Genomic DNA, 25,982 nt, shown 5'->3' with positions numbered 1-25,982 from the left:
AAATTCGTTTTCTAGGCCGCTATTCCATTACACAGTACCCTTCTTAGGACAGCCCAAGGGAGAAATTTCTCTCTGATCTCAGGATGGGAAATAGTTGGGCTGCTTCTTAGTACTTGAGTGGTTTTGTGGTGGCTGTTACTACAGATAATGTGGATGCCTAAGGAGGACATCTCCATAGTGTGGTGCCAAATCTGAGACCCATCTCTAATAAATCTATAGGACTTCAGGTGTGAATTTTGGATAGTAACCCCACACCTGAATTTGCCTTATCTTTTCTATATACTCACCATTCCACTTCCCTGAATTATTTTTATGGTTTTTTTGGTCCTATTTAAGATACTTACATAAGCAGATTAAACACTCTTCAGAGCTTCAGAGAATAAATAAGCAAACAAATAAGTGCCAATTTCTCAAGAAATGTATATGATTTTAGACACTTTTAACAATTCAATTGTATCTATTTTGCTAGAACTCTTCTTTTTCCGTTTCAGACACTCTGGCTAAGTTAATCATACTTCTCCAAGGTTCATTATTATCTTTGGCTTCAAAAGACTGCTCATATTTTTTTTCTTCTTCTCCCTATATCCTACTGCTATTCCTTACCTGTCCCAAGGCAACCATTTCATGTGCTCTATGCATGCCCTTTTGTTGGTATGTGTCCTTATAAAACACAGTTTTGTATATGTGAATCTTAACGGTATATAAATATTGTTGTTGTAAAAGTCAATCTCTTTCTTTTTTCATCCGGCACTATGTTTTCAAGGTTCATATATTTTACTCTGGGTACATCTAGTCTGTTACTTCTCTCTGCTGAATAGCACAAACCAAACACTTCCTGCCTCTTACTACCCAAAACTGCCTCCAATCCCCCATGCCACAAAAATACTGTGAAGACAATCCTTGTACATGGGGTGAATGCTTTTGAGAAACAAAGTGTGCTAGTCATAATTCCACCAGGACAGCACATGTACACTTTAACTGTCCCAGACAAGCTAAAATGCCTTGCCACCTTACTCATACAGGACCTTCATGAACTCTGTGAGAAGTCATCCTTGATATGTACCCAGGAGTGGATTTACTGGGTCAAGAAGTATACTTCGACCTAATTTGCTGTCACCATTAGAGCCCTCTGCAGAGTTTCTACACCAGTTGATAGTCCCATTAGCAGTGCGTCAGGGTTCCCATGGTCCCATACCTCACACACTTGGCATTATCCTAAATTTGCCAGTCTAGTGCAAGCAAACTGATGTCTCAATTTATCCTGCATTTTTCTGTCAACGAATGAGTTTGAATGGGCTTCCTTGGTGGCTCAGCAGTAAAGAACCCACCTGCAATGCAGGAGATGCAAGAGATGTGGGTTCAATCCCTGGGTCAGAAAGACGTGCTGGAGGAGACAATGGCAACCCACACAAGTATTCTTGCCGGGACAATCCCATGGACAGAGGAACCGGGCAGACTACAATCCGTGGGGTCTCAAAGAGTCAGACACAACTGAGCAACTAAACAATGAGTTTGAGCATTTGTTAATATTCTTTATTTTTTGTATTTTTTTCTTTCTGTGAATTTTGACTCTCACATATTTGCCCATTTTCCAATGATGTATCTTTTTTGTTGATTTGCAACAGAGAGAAATTTTTCTAAAGTGAGCACACATTTCCTTATTTCTGTAGCACATAACTAGCACTACTATCCTTTCTGGCAGAACTAGAGTCACACAATGACAAGTATAAGTAACAATGCAGGGATCATAAGATGCTATAGAATCTAGTTATATGGGTACAAACCAATTGTTATGGACTGAATCAAGTCCCCCAAAATGCATATGCTAAAGCCCCTAACCTCCAGTGTGACTGTATTTGGAGAGGTAGCCTTTAAGAAGGTTCAGTTCAGTTGCTCAGTCATGTCTGACTCTTTGTGACCCCATGGACTGCAGTATGCCAGGCTTCCCTGTCCATCACCAACTCCCAGAGCTTGCTCAAACTCATGTCCATTGAGTCGGTGATGCCATCCAACCATCTCATCCTCTGTCGTCCCCTTCTCCTCCTGCCTTCAATCATTCCCAGAATCAGGGTCTTTTCCAATGAGTCAGTTCCTTGCATCAGGTGGCCAAACTATTGGAGTTTCAGCTTTAGCATTAGTCCTTCCAATGAATATCCAAGACTGGTTTCCTTCAGTGTGGACTGGTTGGATCTCCAAGGTAAATGAGGTCATAAATGTGGGGGTCCTACACCAATGTGGCTTGTCACCGTATAAGACTAGAAAGACATCAAGCAGGAAGGGCACACACAGGAAAAGGTCAGGTGATGATACAGCAAGAAGGTAGTCATTTGCACACCATGGCAAGAGGCCACAGGAGAAATCAAACCTGACAATACCTTGATCTCAGACTTCTAGCTTTCAGAACTGCAAGAAAATAAATTTCTGTTATCTAAGCTACCCAGTCTGTGGTATTTTGTTATGGCAGCCCTCACAGACAAACATGCCAATCAACATGTAGGAAACATCTTTAGACTGAGTTATTTGCATCTAATGACTTTCTCTTATGATGCCCAGCTGTGTGATATACCAGACAGTGTAACCTGGCTGTCTTTCCAGAACATTATTTACTGAGTCAACTGAAAAAGTAGTCATATTCCAGATGATTTCTTCAGACTCTAGAAAATTTTTTTTATAATTGCAGGTGTCAATGTCATCTGTCTTAGCAGCATCTTCCAAAGCAGCACAGATAATAGATTGTGGATCCTGCCAGCTGACTGTCCACTCTCTTTTATATAACTCACCTTGCTTACTCAAGGGTTTGAGAGAGGATCATCTCATCATTTAAGAGTACAAATAGAATTTTAGTAGAAGGGGTTTACTTAAAAACTTACCAATTCTTTATCCTCCAAGGAAAATAATACTTCTGAAGACATAGTACCAGAAAAAGGATGGATTTCACATAACACCAATCAAATTAGCAATGATTGTGTAGAGTATCGTGTTGAGAAAAATGCAAAGGTAAATATAAATTCAGTAGATAAAAGTGCCATGATGGATAAGTAAGGTCTGCCACAGCCCTGGGTGTCAGGTGGGGCAGGCCTTATGTTTGTCATCTCTGTCTGTGTAGATGTTCACTTTGTTTTTAATGTTTGTGTGCTTCGTTGCTCAGTCGTGTCCAACTCTTTGTGAGCCCATGAACTGTAGCCCGCCAGGCTCCTCTGTCCATGGAGATTCTCCAGGCAAGAATATTGGAGTGGGTTGCCATGCCCTCCTCCAGGGGATCTTCCCAACCCAGGGATGGAACCCAGGTCTCCTGCATTGCAGGCAGATTCTTTACCATCTGAGCCACCAGGGAAGCCCTTTAAATGTTTGGCTATGAAAAAAAAAAAAAAAAAAAGATTTCTGATGAAGACATCCTTCAAAATTTCATCTTAAATATTATGAATCTGAAAATTCAGTATATTATTTACAAGATGAAGAAAACCAGGGACTTCTCTGGATGGTCCCAGTGTTAATAATCCACTTTGCAATGCAGGGGATGTGGGTTCAATCCCTGGTTTGGAATCATGCTGCAGAGAAACTAAGCCTGTGTGTCACAGCTACTGAAGCCCACACACTCCGCAGCCCACATGCCACAACTAAGATCCAGGACAACCAACTAAATAAGCAAATAAACCTTTAAACGATGAAGAAAACCACTTTGGGATATCACCTCTCAACTCATGTTCTTTTCTGGAAAATACTTGGTTAACAGCAGAGTCAATGACAATGGCAGCCTTGAGCACTTCATTTCTATTAACTCAATTAAACTACACAGAATCCCTATTTTACAACTAAGGCCACTGAGGCCCAAAGAGGTGAGGCAACTTTTCAAAGTCTTGAAGCTATTAAGTGGGGATTTAAACCCAGAAGTCTGATCACTTTTAAATATTAGGTAATTTCAATGCCTGCACAAAAGATGGTGAACACCTTGATAGGAATTAATGCTGATCTTCACAATGAGCTGACAATAAACAAGGGTTCTTACCTCTAGGTGAACTCATGGTACTAATGTAAAAATTTTAAAGTATGGAACTAATTAGGAAGAAAATGTTATCCATCCATGTGTGTCTGAAGTGTTCGCAATGTGCCATGTGTGGTGAGCTTTATACAGATCATCCCATTTAATCCTCTAAACCATCCTATAAAGTGGTTATCCCCACTTTATAGATAAGGAAATGAAGGCAAAGACATGAAATTACTTGCTTCCAAGTCACACAACTGACAAATGATGAAGTTGGGATCCCAGTCTATGTTGTCTGACTCCAGGAGCTCAGCCTTAAAACCACTCTTTACCCAGAACCTCAAATTTACAGTTTTCCTAGGTGGGCCTCCAGGTCAGATACAGGTAAAAATCTTAAGCTCATTTAAATTGCTTACCTCTTTAGGCACTTGGAAACACCAAAACTTACTATGTGACACTTGGAGTGCTTTATAAAAATTAATCAGTTACATCATCTCTAGGAAACTGTTCAGGATATAGACTATGTTCAGAAATCAAGTATTTCTCCCCCCAGAAAAGTCAATGAATTCTTTGTCAGCTACATAGTTCCCTTTTAAAAAAAAAGAAAAAACTTATTATCCAGCATGATATCCTTTGATTCACCAAGGCACTCAACATTTGTGTTATTCTTAAAAATCTTTGGCTTCCGCAATTTACAGTGGCCCAAAGATACTAGAAGGATCTATACTTTACCCAACTGCGGAAAGTCTGTCATGGGTCCTATAGGATGGTCTCAGGGACAATGCTAATTATTTTGCTGCTTGTGTGTATGTTATTGGCAATGTGTATAATCTCAAACATCGTGATCAGATCCTCCAAATCTGTAGGGAATTGACTACAAATCTGTAGGCAAATTGCCATCATAAACTCCACTAGAAATCATTTATAAAATCTAATTTAACACCACATTTCAACCTTCTACAGAGCTGACTTTTATCTTGCTGGACTGTTCCCTATCAGACTTCGAATCTCCAAGTCACCAGACCTTCTGGAGAACACCCCTGAATTTCTAATGAATGCCTTGTGACTCCACAGTTCATAGTACTTGGTCCAACTTTTCACTGAATGATGTCCTCCATCACCACCACCTTCGCCACCCACAGACCCCACTGGACAGGTGACTTCTGGTCCTCTAGAGCAGCAGACTCCCTTAAACTTCAGATGCTTACAAGAGTTTCTCTGTTCCCAACTGTGGTATTGCTTTATCATTCTCTCCCCCTCTCTTCACCACTGTATGTCTTTTTCACTGTTAGTACCATGTCTGGTGCTTATAGCCTTCAATGCCGCTCTGCTTTCTCTACCCTCCCACTCACAGAGTTTCACTTTATCTTTTGACTTCTATCTTCTCCCCACCAATTGCTTCTCTCACGCTCCCTGGCTTTGGGCCGAGTTGAGAATCCGCTGGAGCTGCTCTCTTCAGTTTGGCCCTACTGAGTGGCTCCCCTCGTACTTCCCACTTAGAGAAACTCCCTGGAATTACCTGGCAAAGCTGTTTGTGTGTGTGTGTGTTTCTGGGGAGACACACTGTGGCAGACTCTATGGACTATATACCTCTACACAATCCACAGTTTCCCATGCCCTTGACTTCCTTTGTCAAATAGGCTAAAAAGCTCAACTTTTCCATTTCTCAACTTTCTCATTTGACCAATGTGAAGGAAAACATGCCTTTCTGAATAAACAGCAAAGGAGAAATTTCTCACTAGGAGAAAATCACTTACCCTTATTCTTTCCCAGTATTCCTGCCTGGAATGTGGGTGTAAAGGTTAGATGTGCAGCAGCCACCTTGCAAATGTGAGGCTGCAAGCCAGAAGGCAAAGGCTTGCATGGAAGACAGAAGGGCAGAAAGTTGGAAAGCACTTCAGTCCCCGATGGCATTCTTGAGCCATCATCCCAGCTCTGAATTGTCTCCTCCAGACTCATATATATTATGAATTATACACATACATACAATTTTAAAAAGGAGAAATGAAAGTATAAATAGGAATTCTGAAATTTTCTTCATGATAGATTATCTTACATGTGCCTGAGAAGCAAGCATCCCATATTGGAGACCTCTGCTAAATAACCAAGGCACTACTATGTTAACAGAAATCAGTAAAACTTAAAACAGCACTAATGTAAGAAAGAAAGTGTTAGTCTTATCTGAATCTGCAAACCCAAGGACTGTAGCCCACCAGGCTCCTCTGTCTGTGAAATTCTCCAGGCAAGAATACTGGAGTGGGTAGTCATTTCCTTCTCCTTCTCGGGAAGGGGAACTTCCCAACCCAGGGAGTGAAACTGGGTCTCCTACACTACAGGCAGATTACATATAAGCCACCAGGGAAGCCCATTGTATTAACAGAAATCAGTAACACAGCATTAAAACAGCAGTTATGAGGAAGGAGGAAAGATACCCAGAGAAGTGTATTACAAGATAGGGTGATGCCGTGAGGTCATTGTGTTTTGCATATAAATGACTAGAAGGAACTTACATAGAAGGTTAATTCATGGTAATTGCTTTAAACTATTGTGTGTTCATAGTTTTTAGCAGTGACCATGTACTAATTTGCAATAAAGGGGAAAAAAAGGCAAAAAAAAAAAAAATGTTATTTTAAATACCCAGAGTGTTTAAGGCAGACCTTCTCCACTTTATAAAACCACTTCAAGATGCCCTTGTCATGGAGCTGAGCATCTCTCCGCCCTGCACAAACATGCTCCACCATGAGCCCCTGCCTGTGATGACAGCCAGGCAGGTGTGGTGGCGAGGGCCCTTGGTGAGATGATAGCTCATTTCCAGTGGCCTCCAGCCTGCTCCGGGGGTAAGGAGGTGATCAGAGCGGGGAAATGAAGGCCCTGTGGGATGTCACCCTTGGTGACCAGGCCACCGTCTCATGGATCAGTGCATCTACCCCTTGCCTCACTCTGCTTATCACAAAATCACCCTCATTCCCATCCCTGTCACAGAATGATGGGTTTTTATCCTTGGAACACCATCTGGTACACTTCCACCTCTTCAGAGCTGGAGAAGTGCAAGCTCTAAAAGGCTGAGGCTATGTCCAAGGTCAAACAAGAGATTTCAGCAGCAGAGTGGGCACCAGAAGTCACTCAGTCATTAGCAGTAACCATACAGAACCCTCTCTGCGGCCGGGGCATTGCCATCTTTCTTACCTGTACAAAAGCCCTATAAGATAGGTGCTGTCATCTCCATTTTAAAGCTGAAGAAACTAAGGCTCAGACAGATCACGTGATTTTCCAGGGTTAAAACACAAGCAGAACCCAGAGGTGAACCCAGCCCTGTCTGGCTTCCAAATATGGGCTGTTTCCACCATTTCAGCTGACTGCACATACTGCTTATCTGATCTGTTACAGATGTGCCCACAAAGCAGTTTACAGCCATCCCCCTATAGGTGTCCTTAGCTATTGGAGCCTCAGGAAGTCCATTTCAGTGCCACCTCCCCCTCGGTATAGGAAATGCTTCCTGAAAGCCTGTTCTCTCTGCAGCTGGTGATATTTGATTTGATTAACATCCTGGGACCTATCACCAGACTTAAAGATGATGCTTAATTAATTGCTTACGTTAAAGAGCTGGCACTTTCTGCATTTGGTTCATACTTCCAGCCTCAATCATGTTTTCATTTCAGCAATAATATTTACATGATTAGCAAATAGTCAATTCATACTCTGGTGTGGACTGAAGCTGTGTGTGGGACTTCCCAAAGCAGATGTCCTTGACAGGTGTAAAGAAATCAGTTTTGTTTTGTTTTTTCTCACAGCAAGAGCCAAGAACAAGATCTTCTGCTTGTTTCCCAATGAAAAATTGTGCCTGGGTCAACAAATATTCATGGAGGGCTGACCTAGTAGTCTATGTGTCAGTCAACATTTGCAGGGCCCCATGGGGGCTAACAAGAAGTGCACTAAGAAGTCACATTAGATTTAACTCTGTTTTCACTTTCCTTTTTTCTGGTCCAAGACCTAGATGCATAGATTAGGAAAAGACATGAAGTTTCAGAGGCATTCACTAAGTTCTTCCAGAATACTAACATTCAAAAGGAAGAAATACATGGCCTACATGATAATACGATTAAGTGAGTTTGTGAGGTTAAATGACCCCAGGATGCAAACAAAGGTAAAACTGGAAAGAGGTGATATGCCACAAGATTATCCTATGAACAATTGTAATCAAGAGCCTAGATAATGATACAGAAAAGCAATATTACATCTTCCGATAGCTGGATGTTGGAAGGAATAAGATAGCATTTTGTATGACAAAGTTCTCAACAGACTGGACAATGGGTTGACTTCTAACACCATGAAATTTTGTAGAAACAAATGCCATGGAATCACCAGAATCAGCACTGTATAGGAAAGCATGGCTTTGAGAGGCACCATCAACCACAAGCTTCATAGGAGGCAACGGTGTAATGTGTGACTCACGTGTCACGAACACATCCCCTTGACTGCGCGTGTCAAGAACCAAGATGGAGGACAGTGAAAGCCCTGCTCTCATTTTTGCTCCCCAGCCCACCCTTAGGTAGCACATTCAGCTGTAAGTAGGTTGGCCATATATGATAATATCCTAGTCAGGACAGTTTTCAGAATAAAAGGGTTTGCAGGTGATAAATAAGTCTGGAAAAAGGGTTTGCAGGTGATAAATCGGTCTGGGAAATGTCTCCTGGGCAAAACTGTGACCCACCTAGTTATAAGGGATATGGACAGATTGGAGGGGATTCAGAGGAGAAACTGGAGGAGAGAAAGGTCTCAAGAGAAGAGATTATAGTATATCTTTGAAGAGAAATGTTTAGCCTGAGGAAGAGCCAAGTGAGGTTTATATGTAAGCTAATTTGAGATATTCAAAGGGGCAGCAAATGAAAGAGGTATGGGACTTGTGGATTATGGTCTTGAAGCATTCTACTGTGAGGCATCAACTATAGAGAAAATGATTGCTCCTCAGGGGTACTTGAACCCAAGAGGAGACAATGAACAACTGCTCTATTACAAAAACATTTTGGAAGCCTACCTGGGTCCATCTGTCAGTTCCTGTTCATGGGCCTACTTAGTTCTCCAGACAAATTCCAATGAAGTAGGAATCATTCCTTTTTAATGAAATCCAGCTTCTTTTCTTTTAAAATATGGCTGTTGTTTAAATATATGGAGGCTTTCTCTCTTTTTTCAGAGAGAGATTCTTTTAAGGAAATTAGACATACAAGGTCTGTGATTCCCTGGACTCCTCTCTATAATTTTATATATGCTTTTTTTCAGGATATTATTTACAGAATTTTCTTAAATATTCTTCTTTGTAAAGACCAACACAAACACCACATCACACTGAATCTAAGATATCACTGAGGATTTAGAGGGAACATACCTCAACATAATAAAAGCTATTTATGACAAACCCACAGCCGATATAACACTCAACAGTAAAAAGCTGAAAGCCTTCCCATTAAAATCTGAAACAAGACAAGGACACTCATGCTCACCATTTCTTTTAAACATGGTATTGGAAGTCCTAGCAATAGCAATCAAAAAAAAGTATCCAAATTGGAAGAGAAGAGGTAAAATTGTCATTATGCAGATGACATGGTACTATACACAGAAAAACCTAAAGACTCCACACAAAAACTACTAGAACTGATAAATGAATTCAGCAAGTAGTAGGATACAAGATTAACACACAGAAATTGGTTGCATTTCTTTACACTAACAATGAAATATCAGAAAGGGAATGTGAAAAACCCGATACCTTTTAAAATTACATATCAAAAGATAAAATATTTAGGAAAACCTGAAAAGGAGGTGAAAGATTTATATGCTGAGAACTATAGAACATTAATAAAGGAACAAGAAGATGATGCAAAGAAATAGAAAGATATCCCATGCTCTTGGAAGATTTCACATTGTTAAAATGGCTAAACTACCCAAGGCAATCTACAGATTTAATGTGATCCCTATCAAATTACCCATGACATTTTTCACAGAACTACAACAAGTAATCCTAAAATGTATATTATATATATATGTATATATGTATGTGTATATATATATGTATATATATAATGTATATTTTATATATAATATAATCCTAAAATGTATATAAATGTATAAAATATAATCATAAAAGACCCCCAAATTGCCACTCCTGAGGGGAAAAAAAGAAAGAGGAGGCCTAACTCTCTTAGACTTCAGATAATACTACAAAGCTACAGCAATCAAAACAGCATGATATTGACACAAAAACAGACATATGAATCAACAGAACAGACAGGCCAGAAATAAACCCACACACCTATGATCAATTAATCTTTAAGAAAGGAGGTAAGAATATACAATGGAAAAAAGACAATCGCTTCAACAAGTGGTGCTGGGGAAGTTGGACGGCAACATGTAAATCAATGAAGTTACAACACACCTTCACATCATACACAAAAATAAACTCAAAATGGCTTAAAGACTTAAATATAAGACATGACACAGTAAAACTCCTAGAAGAGAATACAGGCAAGACATTCTGACAAAAATCATACCAATGTTTTCTTATGTCAGTCTCAAGGCAAAAGAAACAAAAGCAAAAATAAACAAATGGGTATTAATCAAACTCACAAACCTTTGAACAGCAAAGGAAAGCATAAATAAAAAGAAAAGAAAACCTACAGCCTGGGAGAAAATATTTGAAAATGATGCAACCAACGTGGTTTAATTTTGAAAATACATTTTAGTTGCTAAGAGTCAGCTCATACTAGCATTAACTATAAGGTTGAGTCAGAGATCAAACTGGGTATTAACTATCCTAGGGTATAATCATTTATAGAGAGAAGTTATCAAGTAGTTACTTCTGCAGTTCTAACTACCATTTTGGGGTGTCTGGAAAATACCTTAGAAACCAGTCTGAAGACTTAAGCCAATTATCAACTTATTTCCACCTATTTATTTAATTTGGAGCTATTATGTGGGCCCATAAAGTGACTGTCAATTATAATTTTCATTTTCTATTTTTGCAACTATTTCTTGAATCAACTAACTCATTCTCTGCTTTTATCAATAAAAAAGTTTTTTAAGTCTTTAAAAAAAAATTTTGAAAATACACAAATAGCTCACACAACCCAATAACAGACAAAAAAAAATCCAATAAAAAAAAATGGGCTGAAGACCTAATCATACATTTCTCCAAAGAAGACATCGAGATGATCAACATGCACATAAAAAGATGATCAACATCATTGATAGAGAAATGCAAATCAAAACTACAATGAGGTATCACCTCACACCAGTCAGAATGGTCATCACAAAAAAATCTATAAATAATAAATGCTGGAGAGGGTATAGAGAAAAGGGAACCCTTCTACACTGTTGGTGAGGATGTAAATTGGAGCAGCCACTATGGAGAACAGTATGGAGATTCCTCAAAAAACTGAAAACAGAGTTGCCCTATGATCTAAAAATCCACTCCTGGGTATATGTCTAGACAAAACTATTTAATATAATTCAAAAAGATACATACATGCCTATGTCCATAGCAGCACTATTTACAACAGCAAAGACTTGGAAACAACTTAAATGTGCATCAAGAGATGAACAGATAAAGAAGATGTGGTACATATATACAACAGAATACTATTTAGCCATAAAAAATAATGCATGCATGCATGCTCACTCATGTCTGACTCTTTGCAACCCTATGGACTGGGGCTTCCCAGGTTCCTCTGTCCATGGGATTTCCCAGGCAAGAATACTGGAGTGAGTTGCCATTTCCTGCTCCAGGGGATCTTCCTGACCCAGGGATCAAACCCATGTTTCCTGCATCTCTGGCATTGGCAGATGGATTCTTTTACTGCTGAGCCCCATGGGAAGTCCCTTAAAAATAATGCCATTTAAATAATGGCGTTTGAAGCAACATGGATGAACCTAGAGATATGATGCTAAGTGAAGTAAGTTAGAAAGATAAATGCCATGTGATATTACTTACATGTAGCATTTAAAATAGGACACAAACTTGTCTATAAAACAGACTCACAAACATAGAGAAGAGATTTGTGGTTACAAAGGTAGGGGTGAGTGAGGAAAGGATAAATAGGGAGTTTGAGATCAGCAGATGCAAACTATTATCTATAGGATGGATAAACACAAGGATCTACTGCATAGCACAGGGAACTATATTCAATATCACATGATAGCCATAATGAATAAGTAACTTCACTGTGCAGCAGAAAATAATACAAAGTTGTAAATCAACTATACTTGAATAAAATAAGACTCAATGGACATGAGTTTGGGTAAACTCCGGCAGTTGGTGACGGACAGGGAGGCCTGGTGTGCTGCAGTTCATGGGGTCGCAAAGAGTCGGACACGACTGAGCAACTGAACTGAACTGAACTGATGAAAAGACACCACTGATTATAAGATGCATCACTATTATATAGCATTAAAGAGAGAAAAAAATGCTACTAATTAACTATACCTCAAACTTTTTCACATTTCAATCCCCACTTTCCTGGGCCTACTCAAAATTGTCACATTTGTTCCCATCTTCACGTGATATTAGTATCTTTGTCATCAAGAACATTGAGAATGCAGTATTTCTTTTAAAAGCATTCCACTATTATCTCTGGAATTTTCTCCCAAGCAACTAACACTTGATCTGAAGGTTTTGACGTTCTTGCTTTTTTGACCTAACCAGCAAATGACAAGAATAAGTTTTTAAAACGACTAGGATTTTATTCTTTGTTCAAATAGTCCTTAAGTTATCTGCTGACTGAAACAATGAGGAAGTGCCTTCTAGTTAAGCCACCAAGAATAACAACAAAATTTCCTCTGCGTAGGCAATGACAGCTCCATCCCAGCTGGAACCTGGCCAACAGATGCCTGGGATGTTAAAACGTGACATATGGAGGCTTGGGATAACACACAGTAATTCCACCTCCCTGTCTACTTTTTGGTCCTAGGTTATGCCCTTTGCCTACTAATCCCCTGCCAGCTTTCCTTATTGGCCATGGTAACCTCTGCCAGCTCTTGCTTCTGTAGCTGAGAGTCTCTTCAAGTACTCTCCTGGGTTGTCCTTATTTCTATTTTATGCCCAACTTCATCTAATTTGGAAGTATTCCCCATCTTCACATTTTAGTTAGTTTTCCATCATATGCCCATCAACTGATAGAACACAAAGCAAAAATGAAAAGGTCAGGTAAGATTTTGCATCTCAAAAGAAGACACACTTCATCTCTCCCTGTTTTTATTGAGCAGCACTATAAAGCTTTACAGTAAAGACATAGCTCTTAGGTCTTGCTGTGAAATAAAATACTTTGTAGAGATTTTTAAAATGTAGATTCCAGTGGGCTATCCCAAGACCTACCACTGACTCAGATTCTTGGGGTTGGGAGTGGAATCTGGGGGGGGGCGGAGGGGAAGGAGACACTTGTATTTTTAACAGAGCTCCAGAGTAATGTGGTACATCATCTAGGTTGGAAATTATGAAGAGGACATCAGGCATTTTCACTTTCTCATTCATACAAGGATAATTCTTTCAACAAACACCAACACAAATTTGAAACCAAGAGCCCCACTCTTAAGTGTTCAGTAAAAACCAATTCATATGGGCAGGCCAGTTTTATTCATTTGAACCATAATATTCATACCAGCCTATATTCATCATGTTTAAACTAAGGGGTATGAAGGGCTTTGTGATGACTGGGGATATGCATGGTGGGAGCACATGCTGGAAACAGAGGATGAGATTTCCTTTTTCCAATCTTGCAACAAACTCCAGCGCTGACATGCCACAGGGAAGGAGATCGTGTCTTCCACTCTTTAGCTACAGCTTTCCAGGGCCATTTCAGGAGCAAGATGATCTGGGCATAATTCTGGTTCCCTGATTTGAGGACAGTCTGTCACCTGAGAGTGGAAGACTGAACTCGTATGGGCCGACATTCAGGAAATACACACATCCCTGCACCAAAGGGCTCAGGAAATGGTTTTCAGGCCTTCAGGGAGTCCCACTGGGAGACATTCTCTCCCAATCATCTCCATTTTTAGCAAAGGTTCTACTGAATTTAGGTGAGTGTGAAGATCCCCCATCTTGTGTGGATAAAAGTAGGTAAGCAGTGATTCTGCAGTTGACTCCATGGCCTTTTTGGCCCAAAGAACTCAGAATGCAGTTTCCACACTAAAACACAGATCACCTCTCACTTACCTCTTGGATCCAGGGAACTCTTGCTCATTAACAAGGAAGAGTCTGAGAGTCACTGTCTCCTCTGATTTTCTTTTCCTTTTGGGCCCAAATCAGAGGCTACAAGCAAGAACACAGAGATACAAATCATTGCAAGTCAATGCTGATGGCTGAAATAAATATTGACACTGTACTTTTTCTCTTACGTCTATGTACTGAACACATACTCTGTGCCTGGCCCTTTATCTACATCATCTCATTTACTCCTCACCACAACCATGAAACAGGTTTCAGTGGCCCCTTGTTGACTACACAGGGGGAAGAAGATGCAGGGTAAGCATCACCCACAGGGCCAGGCAATGAGTAAGGGCCAAATCCAGGAGTGAATCTCAGATCTGATCCCAGAGTTGAAGGTCTCTCACACATTGGTTATATGTGAAAGATGGTGAGGAAAACATAATTTAGATTGATGCAGGGAAGGAAGGATGGCTAGATGGATAGATAAAAAAGTAATACTATGTAAACAAATATAGATACATACATATAATGGAACATATATTATAGAAAATAGGTGGTGTTAAATGGGTATACTCTAAATGATTCTTTAAAATGTTTTGTATGTTGGGAAAAAAATCTGAAATCAAGTGTTGGGGACAAAGAAGAAAGACAGTAAGGGAATCAAAGATACAACCAATGAAATCTTCCTTCAAGGATCTGTCTCATGTTTCACTATTTGTTCTAGAATCTTAAATTCAATTTAGGTTAACAAATATGTATTGAGGCTTTACTCTTTACCAGGCACCAAAATACCTGCCAGTCTCGGATGCTGAATTCATGGGAGGTGCTATTAGGACAGAAGACAGAACAATTCTGGGGTTCATAGCCAGCAGCTGACCCTAACTTAACCCACAGTACAAGGCTGACTTTGATAAAGAGGGGTAATGAATAGGTGAAGTGCTATAAGAACACAAAGATAGATAAAATAATAACTGAGAGGTCTGGGAAGATGCCTGGGAACAGGTAAAATGTGCATTGTGCCTTGGAAAACAGGGAAGATGTCAAAAAGTCTGAACTATTTTTACTCACAACATTTTCAACCCCAAACACATGGGTTTTTTTCCCTGACACGAGCCAGTCCTCTGATACCACCTGGGTGTCCTACAATGGATTCAATTCTGACACTATCTCCTGGAGTAGTCAGATCCCACAAGTTAAGGGCTCAGTCCCTCCAAGAATGTCCCCAGTTTAGATGCCAATAGAAGGCTGTGAGTCCTTTATTATACTCTGGAGGCACTTTTGAGCACAGAGGACTCCATATAACAGCCGTGTGCAGCGTGCCCTCCACTCCCTGAGGTGGCCTCAGGCTCTCTAAGTTTCTCCTTGGAAAGTCATGACAACCCAAGCTATCTGGGGCTTCTGTAGTTACGATCTTTCCCTCTGAGGAGCAGGGCCAAAGCCTCTTTCTCAGAAGAGAGAGGGGCCAGCAGCTTTTGCTCCCATCTCCCCCTCACCTACTTCCCTCCTCCTCACCTCCCACCAACATCTAAGAGCTCATCCCCCTCTGCTAGATATAGTCCTCTCCTCACCTCCTTCCAGCACACCTGCAAAACTGCATGTTCTCTCTGAAGCAAGATGCTGCGGTCCAAATTATCTTGTCATTTCTAGGCCAAGTGCCATTAGAGTCTTGACTTTGGAAAATCAAAAGCTTTCCCTCCCCCCAGTTCTTTGGTGAATCTCCTTTTTTCCCTGATACAATAAAGATGCCCAAATGAGGTTGATGGGAAAGGTCAAGGCAACAGGAGCCGCCAGAGGGGTACAGAGGGGCGAGTCGGTTCATATGTTCAAAATATCACTTTGCCAGTGTCCTCACCAGCCTTTAAAGCTTGAGCAAAGGCCACAGTGCACTCTGCATCCTCCTTCACAATCATAACTCCTCCCTGTTCTTACGTCTCTGAAGAATTTCAGTTCCAGATGACCTGATCTAGACCGGGCTGAAGACAGAATCCCAAGGGAAGCCCAATACCTAAAAATGACACATCTCACACCTTAAAAGTGGCTTCCGTCTTAGAGTTACTTGTGACTCTCTGGGAGAAATTCAGCAGATGGATTCCCAAACTGCTCATCACCAAAGTGTATAATAGTTTTGAAATAGAACCATTTGTTTATGTGAGTTGCATGGCTGGTGTGCCTGCCATATAGTCTTTGAAAAATTCTGACACAAGTTCCTCAAGTTGGGACAATGTCCCTCGTGAGTTTTCTGTGTAGGTCATCACCACAGAGAATTAAATATTTCTCATGGTCCCACCTGACCACGCACAGCTGGTCTGATGCCCTGTTTGTCAAGATATCTGCTCCTTCTCACCCCTGGAGGCATGCCTTTGGCTACACACTAGAGTCTTTTCTTTGGTTTCAGGTACCCTCTCTGGTTCATATGACAGTCCTCTGTATCAATCGTGGGGCCTGAAAGAGAAACAACTTGTCAGTTAAATCAGTTGGAAATGCAGATGTCTGAGAAAAATATTAACTTGATGCTTTCCTTCACCAACTGCTCACCCTAAATAAGGACCTAGGAGGTTTTACTTCTGAAGCATAACTACATGCCAGAGAGACCCCTCAGTTCAAGTCAATAAATACCCATAGGGCCTGTCTCCCACCATAAACCCACACAGATAAGGTCAGATGTGCCTCTTCACACGAAGCAGAAAGAGATTTTACTTGTCATAAATTAAAATCCTCCCTTATGGCCATGGATTTATCAGCAGACTTGCTCATAATGGTCATCTTATGAATGACAGCTGGGAACAATAAATCATTCCTTGTTACAAAGGTTGTGCCACATGGTTCAAAATGGCAGACTCCCTGCTAGAATGAACCTCCTCTGGACCAATAAAAATCTTTCTAGGGAAAAAGTGGAGGGGACCAGTGGTTGCAGCAGGGTAAGACACACACTTCCAGGATCTGAAGGGAAACATTCAGCTGCTTGTGGCTTCACCACCTTACATCTACTCCTCAACAACACCCAGGAGAGGTGTTGACCTCAAATACGCTGAGTTTTCTCATCCACTCAGAGCTGAACATTAACTATTGATATTCAACCAAACTTTTATTAGTGAAAAACAAGCCTAAGATCATCCCGGGAGTCTGTGTGTACTGATACTATACTCCTTCTGTTTCTCCTTTCCAGTAGGAATGGAGGAAGCTTTTTACTTCAAAAATACAAATTTAAGGGACTTTCCTGGTGGTCCAGTGGTTAAAACTCCATGCTTCCTCTGCATGGGGTGCAGGTTTGAATCAATCACTGGTCAGGGAACTAAGATTTCACATGCCCATATGACCAAAAAAAAACAAAAACAAATTTAATACATATGACCAATAATGCTATACAATATGAATAAAACATTGTTTGGGATTTGCAATTCTGAAAGCAGTAAATTGCCAACAGCTCAAGCACTGATCTCTTAAACAAGATCCTGAATACATTTATTTAATTTGGTGTATTATCAATCACTTCTACTCTCTTCTTGGCACTGGGCAAAAACGCACAGGCAATTTCTCTCCCAACATCCTCCCAACTCTCCCAGAAATAAAAGCACATGTTTACAAAAAAACTCTATCACCTAATCAGACATTTTCTGAGAAGCATATATAGTATTTTAAACTCAAGGCAGTACTCAGATCTGTTAAACATTTTTCAACGCCCCTGAAAACTCCACTGAAGAAAGAGAATCTACCTTCTTTACCCAGTCTGTCTGACTTAAAGTAGCATAAAGCTGGAATCATCCACATGTAAAGTTAAACAATGAAGTTCCCCAAGTATATACACGCTGTGAGAATCAATAACCTCTTCACAAACTAGCAAATTGGTTTCAAGTGTTTGGTTCACTGGTTACTTCCAACAGACATGAATAAGAGGCTACCTCCCAAGTGAAAGAAAGGAGGGCAAGGAATTCTTGAAAAAAAAAATGTGTTCTCATCAGAATTCCTGTGTTTCACATGGCATGGGTGGTGTCTGTAAAACTCTTTGGGAAGTTTTTTTCTTTTTTTTTGGCTGTTTAGTTGCTAAGGCATGTCTGACTCTGTGACCCCATGGACTGTAGACCGTCAGGCTCCTCTGTCCATGGGATTTCCCAGGCAAGAATACTGGACTGATTTGCCATTTCCTTCTCTTGACCCAGGGATCGAACCTGTGTCTCCTGCATCTCCTGTATTGGCGGGTGGATTCTTCACCACTGAGCCACCTTGGAAAGTATGCTGGGACTTAATTTCAGGCAATCCTCTTTGTTGGAATTTTAATTGAAAAAGCTTTTCTCAAAGCACTGTGTACTACCTCCTTTCACGAAAACAACTCATTGCCATGTAATTGCTTATATAATTTGATAAACTCAGGATTTCAGATTTTCCTTAACTTTGCAAGCAGATTATCTTTCCTAAAAATAAAACATATTTTCTAGAAAAGTATAGCTAAAGTAACTGGCTCTTCTACTGAGCTATGGGCTCTGGGAATATTTGTCAGAAAATCTGGTCATTGAACTAGCACAAAGTTCATGTCCCTCATCCTTAGTCAATCAGCCTGTGTTTTTTCTCTCTCTTCATTCCCTGAGTGCCTTTCACCCTTCTCTCCAGCAGTGTCTAACATCATCTCCATAAGCTGACTTCACTTCCCTGCTCATTCCAATCTTTCTACCTTTGGATCGCTTCTTCTTTCTCTTAGGGTGGAATGTTTATGCAGAAATTCTACAGCTACTTCTGTAGTCTAGATGCAAAAACGTCTTCTTCCAGTGGAGTAAGCTGTGTCTTCTACTTAAATGCATACACTTTCGAAAGGAACATACACAGAAGAAAGGAAAGGGGACTTATGCTAGCCAGTCCTCACAGCTGGCTTGTGAGCCTCTTGTTCCCCTAAAGGGTCCCCAAGGCTCCCTTCCATCCCATCTTCCCAGCCCCATGCTCACTGTTAGAATGGCAGACCACACACCTGTCAGAGCATCTTATACAAAGTTCTGGGAGTTGCTAGTAATTGGAGTCCTTTTTCCTTCCATATCCCTAAGTCTCTCTCAAGGGCCACAGGGCCTTGGTATATTTCAAGGTTTGAAACTACTGTTTTAGTTTTGTTATTAATTTTTTGAGGCATCTCAAAAAAATTTCCACAGTGGCTGCAACAATTTACATTCCAAACAATGGTGTGTGAGGGTTCCCCCTTCTCTACATTCTCTCCAACAGTTGTTATTTGTAGACATTTTTATAATATCCAATCTAACAGGCATGAAGTGATATCTCATTGTGGTTCTGATTTGCATTTCTCTAATACTTAGTGATGTTGAATATTTTTCATGTGTCTATCTTAATTTCTTCTTTGGAAAAATGTCTATTCAGTTCCTTTGCTCATTTTGTAATTGGGTTGTTTCAATTAGGTATATGGCATCTACCATATAACATAGCTACTTCACTTCCAGGTATTCATCCAAAGAATGTGAAAACACTAATCAAAAAAATAAAATATCCACCCCTATGTTCACACAGCATTATTACAATAGCCACAACATGGAAACAACCTAAGTGACCGCTGACAGATTAAAGATGTGTTTTCCACACAATGGAAAACAACTTAGTCATTAAAAAAGGTGAAATCTTGCCATTTGTAACACATGGACGGAACTTGAGGATATTATGCCAAGTGAAACAAGTCTGATGGAAAAAGATAAAAACTTTGAGATTTCATGGATATTCAAAATATAAATAACTAAACAAACACATAGATACAAAGAACAGAGTAGTGGCTACCAGCAGGGAAGAGTTAATGGGAGGGCAAATGGATAAAGGGGCTCAATAGCATGATGACAAATGAAACCTAAACTTTTGGCAGTGAGGACACTGTAGTGTATACAGAAGTCAAAATCATACACATGAAACTTATGGTATAATCGAAAAAATAATTTAAAAAATGTAAACTACAGTCTTAGAGACAGTAGTTTCTAGAGTCAACAGGCCTTTGTGAGCTATCCTAAGCATCCTACTAACATTAATTATATTTTAGCTACTGAAAAACTTATATATCTACTTGTAAAAAGGATTTTAGTGTTATTGATAATACTGTTCATGAGTAGCCTAGTACTGAAGAGAAACTTTGAAATTAAAACAACTGAATTTTATACAGGACGTGAACCAAGAACTTCCAGATATTCAAGGTGGATTTAGAAAAGGCAGAGGAATGAGAGATCAAGTTGTCAACATCTGTTGAATCATAGAAAAAGCAAGAGAATTCCAGAAAAACATCTACTTCTGCTTCATTGACTACGCTAAAGCCTTTGACCGTGCGGATCACAACAAATTGTGGAAAATTCTTAAAGAGATAGGAATACCAGATCACCTTACCTGCCTCCTGAGAAATCTGTATGCAGGTCAAGAAGCAACAGTTAGAACCAGACATGGAACAACAGACTAGTTCCAAATTGAGAAAGGGTGTATACGTCAAGGTTGTATGTTGTCACCCTGCTCATTTAACTTATATACAGAGTATATCATGCGAAATGCCAGAATGGATGAGCCACAAACTGGAATCAAGATTGCTGGGAGAAATATCAATAGCCTCAGATATGCAGATGACACCACCCTTGTGGCAGGAAGCAAAAGGAAACTAAAGAGTCTCTTATTTAAAAAAAAAAAGAAGAAGAAGAAGAAGCTAAAGAGCCTCTTGATGAAAATGAAAGAGGAGAGTGAAAATACTGGCTTAAAACTCAACATTCAAAAACCAAAGATCATGGCATCCAGTCCCATAACTTCATGGCAAATAGATGGGAAAACAATGGAAATAGTGAGAGATTTTATTTTCTTGGGTTCCAAAATTACTGCAGATGGTGACTGCAGCCATGCAACTAAAAGATGCTTGCTCCTTGGAAGAAAAGCTATGACCAACCTAGACACCATATTAAAAAACAGATACATTACTTTGCTGACAAAGGTCCACCTAGTCAAAGCTATGGTTTTTCCAGTAGTCATGCATGGATTTGAGAGTTGGATTATAAAGAAAGCTGAGTGCCGAAGAATTGATGCTTTTGAACTATGGTGTTGGAGAAGGCTCCTGAGAGTCCCTTGGACTCAAGGAGATCAAACCAGTCAAACTTAATGGAAATTAGTCCTGAATATTCATTGGAAAGACTGATGCTGAAACTGAAACTCCAGTATTTTGACCACCTGAAGCGAATAACTGACTCATTGGTAAAGACCCTGATGCTGGGAAAGATTGAAGGCTGGAGAAGAAAAGGACGACAGAGGATGAGATGGTTGGATGGCATCACCGACTCAATGGACATGAGTTTGAGCAAGCTCTAGGAGTTGTTGATGGACAGGGAAACCTGGTCCTAGGGTCCCTAAGAGACAGACATGACTGAAGGACTGAGCTGAATCTTTGAAAAAGGGTTGGAAAATTGAAGGCTGTTTTGAGTGTTTTTTTTTTTTTTTTGCTTGCTTTTTATTTCTTTTACCTTTCTACATATTATTCCTTCAACCAATGTTTCTTAATCTCCTGTCGGTCATCCTATATATTAATATTATTGGCTAGGACTAAAACAATAGGCTAAAGCAGAAACTTCCTGCCCTTGTGAAGCTTACCGTCTAGTAGAATAGAGAGATAACCAAATAATAAAAAGAAAAAGAAGTGTAAAAAAAGTTAAATAGCTACTATGACAAAGGAAGAAAGTAGATACACAGTGCTCCACCAGGAATAATGATCTAGTCAGAGAAACCAAGGAAAGCTGGGTAAAGGTGGCAGAAAAGAATGTTCCAAGAGAGGGAAAAACTGTGCACAAGCCCCATGGTGGAGGAAGCCTGGTTCACCAAGGAGATGAAAGGATGTCCAGGTGGGAGCACAGACAGGGTGGCGGGGGGTACGGATGAGGCAGATGGGCACACAGCAACTGCATGTTACACATGCATGTTACACTTTAAGTGTGTGTGTATGTGCTGAGTCGTGTGGCTCTTAAACCCCATGGCCTGTAACCCACCAGGCTCCTCTATCCATGAGATTTTCTAGGCAAGAATACCAGAGTGGGTTGCCATTTCTTTCTCCAGGGGATCTTCCCTACACGGCTTTATGGGGAAGAGCAAAAGGAAACCTCTTTAAGGTGGAAGGAGTAACACGATCAACTGGGCATTTTTAGAAGATGACTGTAGTCACAGTGTGGCAAAACACAGGTCACCTGTAAGTAGGTAAGGTCACCATAGGAGTCTTCACAGGCAATGATGGATGGAGACAGACTCAAGAGGTTGTTGTTGGGAAAAGCGACAGGATGTGGGGATGGGTTGGATATGAGGGTTGATGTTCAGAAAGCATCAGGTTTCTCACATATCCCATTTTAACTATCCAGTCCTTAACTTAATCATTGAGTATTGTCTATGGTCTTTAGACACTTATTATTTTTCTTTCTGCATGTTCTCACTTCATCTTGAATGGAAAATTCCTCTTACTTCAAAACTAACTAACTACAGAGCCCTTCAGCATTATTCTACCAAGCCCCCTAAATCTATTTTTAATATAAATGTAATTCTCATTTGATTTATGTTATAATTTTTAAACTAAGTTTGGTCTCTCCCCCTTAAATTATTTTTCTGTTCAGTTAAACTTCCTTCACTGAAATGATAAATCTGAATTTTGATATAGTGGTAAAAGACTTTTAGTTACAGGGAAGTCAAACTTGAATCAACTCAAATACAGAAGAGAATGGTTTATAAACACATGATGGTGTCTCACAGATCAAATGCAGAAGTGCAACCAAGACTGCCCATTTCAGAATGGGCTGGAATCCCTTGGAAACTTTACTCAATCTTCTGTCTGCTCCTCTCTATTTGCTGGCTTCAGCTTCTTACTTTGAAAGTCCAGCTTTTTCCAACATTCAATCTATAAGACAGCTCTATTACAGTTCTTATATTTTTATATTCTGGGTTTAGCCACAGAGACTGACCCTCAGCCCCTCGGTGTCCTGATTCCAAATTTCAAGGAGGGGAACTTGGCCCTGATAGAGTCGGGTGATCAACCACGGTCAGTTAACTATGACTGGATGTGGGTGGGTATAAGAATTCAGGGAAGAAATAGCCAATGCCAATTCTGAGTTCCCAGAGAAAAGAGAATTGTTGTGAATTTGGCAGACACCCATGTGGAGAAAGAGGGAAACAATAGCTCCTTTACTTCAATAAATATGTGCTAAACACCAATCACATACCAGAGGCAGGCTAGGTTCATGAACGCAAAACTAAGTGCAGCAAATTCCACCTTCAGGGAGTATAAAACCCCACACTGCCTGTGAATACCCTGGTCTCCATATATGGTCACTAATCTATAGCACATATCTAAAAACTCAGTGTACTATATGGAACCCACATGCAAGATTTCATTCTGTGGAATCAGCATTTAGCTCTCATCTTGGACAAAAGCAAAACATTTGCAGACAAAAAAACAAAGAGTTAAAGTTTCATTTCCAGTTGTTGTCAGATGCTACTAAGCAGGATAAAATGAAAAATTTATTAATGCAGATAACCTTGGTATTTCTATTTACCAACATTCATCTATCTTCAAGGGATAAAGGTATCTATCTATGTATGTACCAGTAGAAGAAAAAAAAGTGTTAATTGAAGATCTACTGTATGGACATCAAGTTGCTAGACAGGCCCAGACCACAAGAGGAGACAGCACATCAGATTCTGAGCTGGAAGACTCATGGTCTCATCATACCAGCTGTGTGACCTCAGGGGGCCACACACCCTGAAGAGCTTCACCTGTAAAGTGAGGCTCTTACCTCCCTAACAATGTCAGCATAGGTAACTGAGAAGGCAGTCCAAATAGGAATGAGGAACAAAGGGAAGAGAGAAAAGTGGTCCAGGCCACATAAAGATTCCTTCCGGACAAATGTCTGATGACCAGACAGCTAACCTATAGGCCATGAGCTTCCAATTTTCCCCATGCATAACACGGCTCTCTCTTTGCAGACTGAGTTGTGCTCAGTCTTTCCTTTTCAAACAAAAAGGAAAAAAAGCCACCTAGTTAATGTAGTAACTTTCACCTATGAAAAGAAATGTTAATATTATTTCCTTTGGCTTCCTTATCCAGCCCAATTTTCCCTTCCATCCTATTGCCTCTCAAACCTTTCTTTTATGTTTCCTTTTCATGAGAAGCTTAAATTCAAATTAGCTGCCTCTCTGGAAAGCTTTCATCTTCTCTTCAGTTTCTAGTATTATTGCCCTCTATCAGATTTTATTTTTGCCTTTTCAGATTTCACTAAACCTTCATTCATTTGCATGAGCATTGCTGTCCATTTAAAGGGCTATAGATATTTGAGCTTTATACAGGCTATCAGGGCTTCCCTTGTGGTTCAGCTAGTAAAGAATCTGCCTGCAGTGAGGGAGATCTGGGTTCAATCCCTGGGTTGGGAAGATCCCCTGGAGAAGGGAAAGGTTACCCACTCCAGTATTCTGGCCTGGAGAATTGCATGGACTGTATAGTCCATGGGATCACAAAGAGTCGGACACAACTAAGCGACTTTCAGCGTTGTTTTTGAGTTTATTTTTTAAAAGATTTTTTTTTTTAATGTGGACTGTTTTTAAAGTCTTTATTGAATTTGTTACACTATTGTTTCTGTTTTATGTTTTGTTTTTTGTGGCCCCAAGGCATGTGGGATCTTAATTCCCCAACTAGGGATCAAACCTGAACCTGCTGTATTGAAGGCAACCACTTCAAAGCACTACAGGGAAGTCCTCTGTTTTTGAGTGTCCTATTGCTATCTCAATATAATCCAAAACGGACAACAAATGATATTAAGCTACTTTTAGTTTAATAAGTAATGAAAACATCATAAAAAACATTTTTTACTTTTAGAATTCATTCCTCTTTTATTTAGAACATGCCTTCACAATGATGATATTACCCCAAGAGGATGAAAATTGGCTCATGTGGCAGAAAAACATCTTAGATATCATAGTGGTTTGTGGCCCTCCCAACCCTGACCCTCTTCAACTACGTAAACAGATATACAGCACACCTGTAGCATTAAAATTTCATGGTGGGAGAAAGCAGTTAAGGAAATATGTATCTGCAAAGGCACCGCAGTGGGGAGATAATTTAAAAAAATTTTTTAAAGGTGGAGGAAAACAATTTAGAACTAATCTATACTTGTATAGATTAGTTTACAAAAGCATTAAACACAGTCTTTCATTTAATCTCCACAAATCCAAGTGAACTGGGTACAAGTAACCTCTTTTCCAGATATGTAAATTGATGATCAGGGAGCTTCCTTCCTAATTGTGCAAGTGTGGTGGCCAGTTCCCGCCTCCATCTATGACAGTACAGCTCATATATTTCTTTAGAGCAGGACTCCTCAACCTCAGCAGTACTGACGTTTGAGGCAGGATAATTCTTTGTTGCAGAAGACTTTCCTCTGCAATGTAAGCTGTTGAACAGCATCCCTGGCTTCTGCTCAGTAATATCCTCTCCACCACCACCTCCACCAGTGGGGACAATCCAAATGTCTCCAGATACTACTACCAAATGTCCCCTGGGGAACCAGGTGGGGAAATCACTCTTGGCTGAGAATCACTTATTTAAAACCTACTGATAAAAAGAGACTACCATCTACTGTTTTTAATGTCATGAGAGCTAAGAGTTATGGAGCTTTACCAAAATACCAGGCATTTCATATGTATTGACTCATTTATTCCTCCATTAATGCTATGGAGTGGACAGTAGCATCCAACATGCCCATTTTACAAATAAGGAAAACAGTTTGGAAGAACTGTAGTCAGTAAACTGTGAAACTAGGATATGTAGATACTGGAGTTCCA

At 40.0% G+C, this 25,982-nt stretch overlaps 1 long non-coding RNA gene across 1 annotated transcript in view; it reads right to left on the bottom strand.

The window, feature by feature from the left end:
• LOC133048936 (uncharacterized) overlaps positions 1 to 25,982 on the bottom strand; it is a 144,671-nt gene that overhangs the window by 72,320 nt on the left and 46,369 nt on the right. Inside the window, exons 3-4 of the long non-coding RNA XR_009691155.1 lie at positions 16,462 to 16,616; positions 14,181 to 14,276 (exon numbers count right to left, since the gene is read on the bottom strand). This is a non-coding gene — a long non-coding RNA (uncharacterized LOC133048936). The remainder of the gene's footprint in view (positions 1 to 14,180; positions 14,277 to 16,461; positions 16,617 to 25,982) is intronic.

Source organism: Dama dama, chromosome 29, assembly GCF_033118175.1.
Source record: "Dama dama isolate Ldn47 chromosome 29, ASM3311817v1, whole genome shotgun sequence".
Lineage (NCBI taxonomy): Eukaryota > Metazoa > Chordata > Mammalia > Artiodactyla > Cervidae > Dama > Dama dama.
This window is presented reverse-complemented; position numbering and strand designations above follow the sequence as displayed.